This window comes from Nanorana parkeri, unplaced genomic scaffold (assembly GCF_000935625.1).
Source record: "Nanorana parkeri isolate BGI_ZX_2015 unplaced genomic scaffold, ASM93562v1 scaffold975, whole genome shotgun sequence".
In the NCBI taxonomy this organism is placed as follows: domain Eukaryota; kingdom Metazoa; phylum Chordata; class Amphibia; order Anura; family Dicroglossidae; genus Nanorana; species Nanorana parkeri.
In genome coordinates, this window is record NW_017307243.1 from 545,625 (window position 1) to 554,440 (window position 8,816).

An 8,816-nucleotide genomic window follows, 5' to 3' on the forward strand; every position below is an offset into this window, starting at 1 on the left:
TTAAATAAGACTTGACTGACAAAGTGAAGTAGACCAAAAGATCCTAAAAGCTACACATCATGCCGAGATCCAAAGAAATCCAGGAACAAATGAGGAAGAAAGTAATTGAGATCTATCAGTCTGGAAAAGGTTATAAAGCCATTTCTAAAGCTTTGGGACTCCAGCGAACCACAGTGAGAGCCATTATCCACAAATGGGGAAAACATGGAACAGTGGTGAACCTTCCCAGGACTGGGCGGCCAACCAAAATTACCAAGAGCGCAACGACGACTCATCGAAGAGGTCACAAAAGACCCCACAACAACATCCAAAGAACTGCAGGCCTCACCTGCCTCAGTTCAGGTCAGTGTTCATGACTCCACCATAAGAAAGAGACTGGGCAAAAATGGGCTGCATGGTAGAGTTCCAAGACGAAAACGGCTGCTGAGCAAAAACAACATAAAAGCTTGTCTCCGTTATGCCAGAAAACATCTTGATGATCCCCAAGACTTTTGGGAAAATACTCTGTGGACTGACGAGAGAAAAGTTGAACTTTTTGGAAGGTGTGTGTCCCATCACATCTGGCGTAAGAGTAACACCGCATTTCAAAAAAAGAACATCATACCAACAGTAAAATATGGTGGTGGTAGTGTGATGGTCTGGGGCTGTTTTGCTGCTTCAGGACCTGGAAGACTTGCTGTGATAAATGGAACCATGAATTCTGCTGTCTACCAAAAAATCCTGAAGGATACTGTGTGCCCATCTGTTTGTGACCTCAAGCTGAAGCGAGCTTGGGTTCTGCAGCAGGACAATAATCCAAAACACACCAGCAAGTCCACCTCTGAATGGCTGAAGAAAAACAAAATGAAGACTTTGGAGTGGCCTAGTCAAAGTCCTGACCTGAATCCTATTGAGATGCTGTGGCATGACTATAAAAAGGCGGTTCATGCTCGAAAACCTTCCAATGTGGCTGAATTACAACAATTCTGCAAAGATGAGTGGACCAAAATTCCTGCACAGTGCGGTAAAAGACTCATTGCAATTTATCGCAAACGCTTGATTGCAATTCTTGCTGCTAAAGGTGGCCCAACCAGTTATTAGGTTTAGGGGGCAAACACTTTTTCACACAGGGCCATGTGGATTTTTTAGGGTTGCACCTATATATCGGCCCGCCAAAACATATCGGCCAAAAATGGCACTTTTGGCTAAATGCCGAAAGTGCCATTTTCCTGCCAATACATCGGCGCATCCCTGGTTTCTTTCCTCCCCGCTGGGCGCTGCTCTGTGTCCCAGCAGGTAGGAGAGAAACTGTGACAGCCGGGCAAGCGCTGTGAGTAACCGGCGTCTCTCCTCCCACACCACTCAGCCCCCTATGACAGTCCGGCAGATCGGTGTGTGGGCGGATACGGCCCATGCTGTCACAGGAGGCTGAACTCTCCTCCCCGTACCGCTCGCCCAGCCTCCTGTGACAGCGTGTCAGAGAGGAGAGCAGTACAAACACTCAGCGATCATTGTTTGCTGAGTGTTTGTAGATAATTGAGGACATGGTATGGTTACTATATCCTCAGTTATGAATGAATGGGAAGTGATCTACATCACCTCCGGTTCATTCATAGTTGTGGTTATAGGAAACACACAATGTCCTCAAGTTATAAATGAACAGGAATCCTCTATACTGAGTGTTCCTGTTCATTCATAACAGGGGATCCAAAAAAATTTCCATTTCGGTGCACCTCTAGTTTTTTTTAATATAATGTTTAATTGAAAATTAAACATTTTGAGGAATGACTGGGAGAGCTGATAGGCAGCACACAGGAGATCGTGTCTCTATGAGATTACTTTCTTCCAGAGCGCTGTATGTAATCACCCCATCTGGTGAGTACATACCCCTGGGGGTCGTTTTGCACAAGGAGGGGACCAAATTGATGAAGTTTTATTGCGCTGTAATCATCACCATATACACTATTAATTGAATTGGGCATTACATGGGAAGTGTATCCATTACTGTTTTCACATTTTGTTGCATCTGGGGTCGAGTTAGAATGTAACAATAATTTTGTTACTCTTCAAATTTTGTTAATCACATGTTCACATATTGTTCAAAGTTTTATTAAAGGAGAACTATGGGGTTAGGGCTTTTCCCCATAGTTCTCCTAAGGGTAACGGGAGGACACAAACTAGCGTCCTCCCGTGACCCAAAGCTCAGTATAACGCGAGTATACTGCAGCTGCAGCTCGCGGTATACTGAGACGCCGGAATGGATCCCGACAATTATGTCTGGATCCACCCGGTTGCGTGACAGCTGGCTCTGCCTAACCAGAGGCAGAGCCAGCTGTACCCGCCCGTTTCGCCAGTCAGCGCTGGAGGATCGAATCCAGTCCCTCCCTTGTCACGGCTCTCTGCACGGATAGATCAAGAAGTGAACGAGAGATCGCCGGTATGTGTTCGCTCACCTCCCGATCTACTGAGCCGACCTGTGACAGTTTCATTGTCACAGGTCGGCTAAAACTATGAGGTGAGTGAAAAGCACTCATTTGTGCCAGAACTAGACCAGGAAGTAGATGAACTCTATTTGTAAGTAAATGAAAATCAAGTTTGTTAAACTAAGGAATGTAAGATGATTACATATCGGCATGCAGAGCTGCATTGCTGATGTGATTTTTAGTAAAAGGGGGTAAAGGTCCACTTTAAGGCCTCATTCACACACAACGCAAGAGCAAAATTGTATGTTGCGTATATACGCGTACATGCGCGTATATGCGTGCACTATTTGCAATCCCAAAATGCATCATTCATAATAGAAATGTTAATGAACTGCATGTGCGTACATACGTAAATGCGCTGCCCGGACGCATCTCGGTTCCATTTTTTTTGCGCATTTTTACGCTATGCAAATATACGGCTCCATACGCAGCTATGTGTATGGAGCCATTTATTTGCATATGGTACTATACGCGCAGCAGTGTGAATGAGGCCTAAATGGGAGGATGAAGGACAGTCTGAGCGTAGGGGAGATGAAAGCACCAACCACTGGAGAAGTGGGGATCAGAAGTAAAAGTACTCTTCACAATACCCCTAGACATGAATGAGCAGTTAAAGTGACATTAAACCCTCAGATTTTTTAACATAAACCAATACTGTAATGTGTGCCTTACTGTAATCCATGGTTGTTTCCCTTCTCTTTGCTGCTCTTCCTTTTAAATCCTCATGTCTCCTCATGCTTGGGTAGAACTTCCCTTTTCAGCTCAGGGCCTCTTCCTGTAGTGCTGGCTCAGGTTACAAGCCTATACAAACCTATACACAGACACCGTGTATCCATTCCTAAGACAAGGCAGTCTGCTGCAAAACAGAAGTAAAAACGGTACGTCATCTAGACGATTGTCAGCCAGTAACTATCTATTCAGCTAAGATCTGCAATGGCTATCCCTAATTCCTTGCATACCAGGTTGCCCTAATTATTTCTGTATCTAAGCAGGTTTATTGGAAATCAACCCCATAACTGTTCCAGCGGATACAATCTAACGTTGACCATATTGTTATGGTCTTCACGAGCCATAATTACAACACTTCCTCCTTTTCTCAACCCGCAGGAAATAATCAAGGCAGCTGCACCGTTGCGGAAGTGACATCATCATTGCGTAGCCGACCCAGTGTGGGCAGAACCCGGCAGTAACACTTGCTCAGCTATAGACTGATCGTATTGCCAATCATTTTCCGCCCGTTTCACTTACTCGGGTGGAGGAACACGCCCTAGCGAGTGACGTCTCTCCGAACCAATCGCAAACTCAGACAATAACCCTCTCGCAATATTTGGGCGGGACCAGGAATCACGATTGACAGTTCGCAGGGCCATTGAGCGAGCAGGAAAGCGCGGACGGGCCGTAGTGGGCAGTGACCGGACTGAGCGGCAGGAAGTTCAGCCAATAGCGGCTGGAGTTGCCTTGAAAGGCTCCGGGAGAAGGTCGGTCCTGCCTCGTCGTGTGGCGCGGCCGGCGGGAGAGGTGGGATTCCTGCTCTGCATCGCCTGGGGAGACGGAGATAGTCTTAGCACTACGAGGGGGCCGCGAGGATCGCACCCACGGACTTGTCGTTGGCAGCCACATACCAACCGGGCCCGGAGTTCCTTCTTCCTCGTGCTCTACGCAGTGGCGTCAGGCGCTTTGTCTGCATCCCAGGCGGGTGAGGCGGAGACACGAGTAGGAGGAGGGAGTGGGGGAGCGACCCCACAGGGTGGAGGTACGGGGCAGGTATGGCATTGTGTACATCACAGGGAGAAGAGGGGCATGTTGGAGGGCAGCGCTCTACCTGTGCACAGAGGATAATGGCAGCAGGAGCGCTTTTGTGTTTCCTGAAACACGGCATGCCGCAGGGGCGATGAGTTCCCAGTCTGTATCAATGTAACCCGGGTCAAGCGGAGGATTTAAGAGCGGATGTTGGTACCTTTTTTATCTGGGAGCGTTCGCTGCATCTGGATGGATCCGATGTTGCCCGATCACGGCAGCACGTCCTGCTTACAGGGAAGGTGTCTGTGATGTACGCCGGGTGTGTCTACCTGCGCAAAATGCCCGAGCGGCCAGATGTGCCGGCCTTGGCTTGTGATCAATGTGCCATCCTAGGCATGACTCCACACTTGTGCGGCCACACCGATTATCCTGGGCGATCGAGGCAGGCGATTTGTACAACACAGGTCCCAGACAGCCCTAGATAACGATGATGCTTGATGGATGTTCTAGGCTTGGCTGTTTGCTGGTCGGGTTCATTTACAAGGATCACTGTAGATGTGCAGTGGGCACAGGCGTCACTTTTTGGGCTCTTTTTGGAGGTTTGTGAGATGCCCCAAAGATGTTGGCATCCTTGCCTGACAGGTGATGTCTATTTATGACAGCAGGAACGGTCATGTTGACATTATGAGTCTTGATGAAGGGAGATTGGGAGTGCAGGTATCAGTGATCAACTGAATCCAATGGCATTGCAGTATTGGTTATCACTAGAAACTAACCTGTTAGTGTATGCTGCAGATTTTTTTTTTCCTGCTATCCTTGATGCTAATATTTGTCACCCGGGAAGGGTTATATTGATACATTTCTAGAATAACTTGTTTAGGGCTTGGAATGGATATGCACAACTTACAGGGAGAAAATGCGCACACACAAGGGGTGAAAATACACTAACGCATGTAAGGGGAGAGATTACAGGCATTTACTTACCTGCTCCTGCAGGCTACAAGACTGGCACCCACAGCCTCCCCCCCCCCCCCCCCCCCCATCCGTGATGGCAGCTGGAAGCCTGCTGTCATCAAGTACAATGCGGAACCCATAGTGCTGCATTATATGTGAGCACTCTGGTGGACAGTCCACAAGCCGGAGGGAAGAGTGGCATCTGTCTGGGCAGCAGGGATCAGGTAAAAAAAGACTTCATACATGTACCCTTGGTGTTAACGATCAGTTAACCTTTGCAGTGTGTGGGTAGCCTGGAAATGGGTTTTACCTCCAGAAGAACAGCCAAATACATTCTTAGATGGTAGATAAGGCTGGAAAAAAGACAAGGGTCCAACCTCTGGGAATGTGTCAGTTTGCATCTTAGAATAGTCGTACCCCTGTATATTGTGCTTATCAAGAGCACCTTGCATGAAGTTTTGAACTTGTCAGTACTCTGAGCTTCTGCAACTATCTGGGGAAGGGAGTTCTTGCTCTAAACATCAAGAATCCCCTTTTGCAATTTCTTAGTAAACCTCCTTTCCTTCAACCTACAGGCTTCTAAGGTTATTTGACAATGGTGTGTGGCTCCACCCACACAGCTGCATCATCTGTTTACAGATCCCTTCACAGGATCTGTGAATGGAGAAACTACAAGTCCCTTTGGTAACTGGCAGAGGGACTGTAGCTGTAGTTCTCCATGGCATTTGTAGTCCATTCCTTCTGCCTCCTGTCCATGTTACTGAATGTCTGTACATACAGGGGCTGGAGGAAGTCAGCAGGAGTCAGAGCATTGCACCTCCAATCCACCAATTGTGGCTTCAATGCTTTACTGGCTCCAATGCAAACAAAATTCACATTTTTCTTGTGTACATTTATTTTAAATAGTTGGACTAGCTGTTGAACAATTGTTTCCATCACTACAGTCATCCTTGAATAATTTACAGATGGCGATCATGTCTCCTGTTAAAGAGGAATTAAAGCATGTTGGGGTTTTTTCTTGGCATATATCTACTGCTAGTAAGCAGTAGATATATGCCCCAACATTAAACAAAAAAAAGGATGCAAATACCAACATACATCCCTGTCAGTGCCGCTCACTCACGCTGCAGAAGTCCCGGCTCCCGAAGGCTGTGAAGGAGAAGGTGTGGGCGGACGCATGCGCAGTACAGATCGTTGAAGGGGAGAGGAGGAGAGCAACACTGAATGGACACACCCGGGAGCGCACATGCACAACAGACTCCGTTGGGACCAGAGACCAGCGCTGGAAGGACTTTGGAAAACGATTGGAAGGAAGAAGCTGTTCGGATCAAGAGCAATCGCATAAAGTAAGTCCTTGAAGCAGGATTGGAGGGGGCGGGGGGAATTCTAGCTTTAATGTCACTTTAAATGCCTTATCTAAGTGTAATTTATGTAATTGTTCCTCATAGTCAAGGTCCTCCAGCCCCCTTATTTGTATTCCCTTTGCCCATCTATAAGAAGCCATTTGACCTGCCAAGTGATTTGTATTCCTTGTTCACACTGTGGATGAGGGCAGCATATCACTAGGAGCCATTAAGGTATGCTGTATGCAAATATACTAGCAAGGACCCAAGAAGAGAGCAGAGGTATGTGCTAATCAGTCTGCTGCTGCTCCTTCACTGTAAAATCAATTCTCGCTGTTTTTAAATTCAGCAGGGATAAGTCAGGTCATTATGCTGGCTTTGTATCTGGAAGGGCTGTGTAAATCTAAGGATGTGATGGCTATTCTTTATTAAGGAGGAGAGTATCTGAGTGCTTTAGGGGATCAGAAAGAAATTGTTTTCCTGTTGGAGCAAATATGACGATGCTTCAGAAGGATTTCTTATCTTCATTTAGATCAGCTGTTGGGTTAGGGATCTGTAATTGCAGTTTTTTTTCTGCATTTATTTATTTTTTGTCCACATGCAGAATTAGCATTATTCGGTCATTCATGAATGATTGGCTGAAGTTATTCTGAGCATGAATGGCACATTTAGGGTTGACATGTAAACATAAATAGTGTGTAATCAGCACCGATTGCTCTGCTGGCTACACAGTGTTGATACTGACATGTTGGCTGGCAGTGGCCAATAGGCTGCATTAACGCTGTAATGTTTTACCTGTGTGCAGTGTAAATAATGCTACCGTTTACAGCCCCGAATGAGGCTCTGTCCTGTGTGTTCTGTTTGTGTTTTTTCTAAACTGCAAACTGAATACATCGACCGTAGATGTGTCGGCCCATAGCTCTGCAAGAGTGAAGATTGGAGTTAGCGCCTGCTGGAGAGCCCCTACATCACTACAAGACACAGTAGTGGCAGAGACTGGTGGATGGAACCTGTGTGTGCTGGCTTTGTCAATGTCCTAAAAGAGAGATTGGAGTCTGCTTGCTGGAGAGGTAAGTATTCTTTTATACGTTTGTTTTTGTTTGTCAATTTTATTTTTCCCATTGATCTTTTAATTGTATGTTTAAAATGTACCCTTCTATTTCAGTCTGCAGCCACCTGATCTGCCAAATAATTCAAATGTGTGGTTTATTTCTTTCTTTTTTTTGTTTTGTTACCATTCCAACACTGGAGGTGTTTTGTACTACTGACGAACCCCAGAAATGTTGTGCATGATCACTGATTGCTCTTGGGAGATTGGCGTTCTACTGCCAATTAGAGGGTAGTTGGTTGGAGGTCCTTTGCTGGAACCTATTGATGTGAATCTTTAATTTCTGGGCAGCTTGTACCCTTATGATTTTTGTTTTGGCTTTTCCGGACAGTAAATGAATGGCTGTCTGGCTCTGCTTGGGTATGACTGATGTATAATCTGTGTCTCCAGACATGTGGTAATCTACAAGTAACACAATTCCTGTCCTAGGATAACAACGCTTATTCACTGTACTGTATCCTTGGAGAAGCAGTATTGTCACCCCAGGACAAGAAGTGTTAGGACTACAGAATGCCTTCCCCTCTAATCTCCATAACATAGGACAGAGTTGTTTTGTAGTCTTAGCAGGCTCCCTGATAACTTTGTTTGAGACAGCATTGCAGAGTGGAAAAGACATAGGACAACAATGAGTTTCTGGGAGGCTTAGGGGGTATTGTTTTTGCGGTTTATTATAAGAGGTATAACAAAAGGCTATTTGTTTATACCGTGCCTGTCCAAAAAAAAAAAACCACTACCTGGATTTAGCGAAGCAAATAGGTCAGAGCCTTCTATTGGATAATCGGTCTAGTTTCAGCAACATTGTGCCCAACAAATGGTCAGCTGCCTACCTGAATATACTGAATTACTAGGTTTTTCCATCAATGGATTTTTTTTTTCCCCTTATGGTACAGGCATATTCCAAGATGACATCCAAGATTCATCGCGCTCACATTGTGAAAGAGTGGTTCAGGGGGCATGAGACCTCAATTTGACACATGAATTGGCCACTACAGAGTCCAAGCCTTAACCCCATTGAGTATCTTTGCGATGTACTGGAGAAGACTTTACGCAGTGGTCTGACTCCCCCATCATCACTACAAGATCTTGGTGAAAAATCAATGCATCTGGATGGAAACAAATGTTGTGATATTGCATAAGCTTATCGAAATGATGCTTGGGCAGATGCGTGCCATTATCAAAGCTAAAAGCAGTCCTGTAGCACTGATTGGG

At 45.9% G+C, this 8,816-nt stretch overlaps 1 protein-coding gene across 3 annotated transcripts in view; it reads left to right on the forward strand.

Moving 5' to 3' along the window:
* The first annotated feature begins 3,527 nt into the window (after window positions 1-3,527).
* Window positions 3,528-8,816, forward strand: part of USP22 (ubiquitin specific peptidase 22) — an 83,346-nt gene continuing 78,057 nt past the window's right edge. The window contains exon 1 of one of the 3 annotated variants that reach the window (XM_018566795.1): window positions 3,528-4,226. The gene's annotated coding sequence lies outside the window, so the exon portion shown is untranslated. The remainder of the gene's footprint in view (window positions 4,227-8,816) is intronic. The other 2 variants (XM_018566796.1, XM_018566794.1) reach the window with 2 other exon arrangements.